Consider the following 906-nt stretch of genomic DNA (forward strand, 5'->3'; position numbering starts at 1 on the left):
TCGTGCGGTATTTGTGAAGCCTGAAGAACTGTGCCCGGCTCAGCTCAGCAGGGGTACAACCCCTGGCAGCACCACCCGGCTGCAGGTAGTGCCCACCAGGATCCCTGTTCTCCTCCCGGTGCTGCCGAGGCCGTTTGGAGTGCCAGTCTGGGCAGGACCGCTCTGGAAACATCCAGGTTCAGGGACAGTTTGGAATACCCTCAGCAACTCTCTTTAACGGGTTTATCAGAGAAGCACCTGTCTGTGAAGAGAAGCCCCTTGCCCTGTGGCAGTCTATTCCTGCCGGGCTGTCAGCAGGGACATCCCCCCGAGCACACGGCAGCAGAGTTTTCACGCCCTGGGCACCGAGCGGGGAGGGCAGCGTCCCTCGAGGCTCTGCGGGGCTCGGGCTCGCCATGGCTCCCAGCCTCGCTCACACCCCAACACTTGCCCCCTGCCTTTGCAGACACCCCCAAACTGGGCTGTTACCGGGTTGAGAATCTCGAGGTTTTATACTTCCTATTTATCTGCCACGGTCCCTCCTGTGGTGCAGAGAGGACGCGGACATCAGGGCACCCCCGCAGCGCTTTCGTCGCGCTGTCCAGCAGCGAACCCCAATATTGTTTTGGTTCTAGTAAAAGGTATTTCAAAATCCCTCTCCTCGATCCGCTTGCACAGAGCTGATACCCCGAGGGCTGACGCTGGGTTTTCCTTATTTCCTTTTCTCGAGGAGCTCTGCTGCGCTCCCCGGGCTCTCCGAGACGCTGCGGGTCCCGGCAGCTCTGAGGAGGAGGCGTGAGGCAGGGAGGGGGCTCTCCGAGGGGAGGAGGGACAACTTTAGAAGTCTCCATAGTCTTTTCCTTTCAGGAAACGCATCCTGTTAATGTTTGACTGCCGTGGCAGTGGCTCTCTTTTTTTTTTTTGCAG

General features: G+C 58.8%; 2 protein-coding genes across 6 annotated transcripts in view; one reads left to right on the forward strand and one right to left on the reverse strand.

Annotated features, from left to right (window-relative positions):
• The window catches only part of TELO2 (telomere maintenance 2), a 35939-nt gene that overhangs the window by 34905 nt on the left and 128 nt on the right, over positions 1-906 (forward strand). The gene's annotated exons all lie outside the window — the stretch shown is intronic.
• IFT140 (intraflagellar transport 140) overlaps positions 1-906 on the reverse strand; it is an 88300-nt gene that overhangs the window by 14981 nt on the left and 72413 nt on the right. The gene's annotated exons all lie outside the window — the stretch shown is intronic.

Source organism: Passer montanus, unplaced genomic scaffold (assembly GCF_014805655.1).
Source record: "Passer montanus isolate IOZ18808 unplaced genomic scaffold, ASM1480565v1 scaffold8, whole genome shotgun sequence".
Classification (NCBI taxonomy): Eukaryota; Metazoa; Chordata; class Aves; order Passeriformes; family Passeridae; genus Passer; species Passer montanus.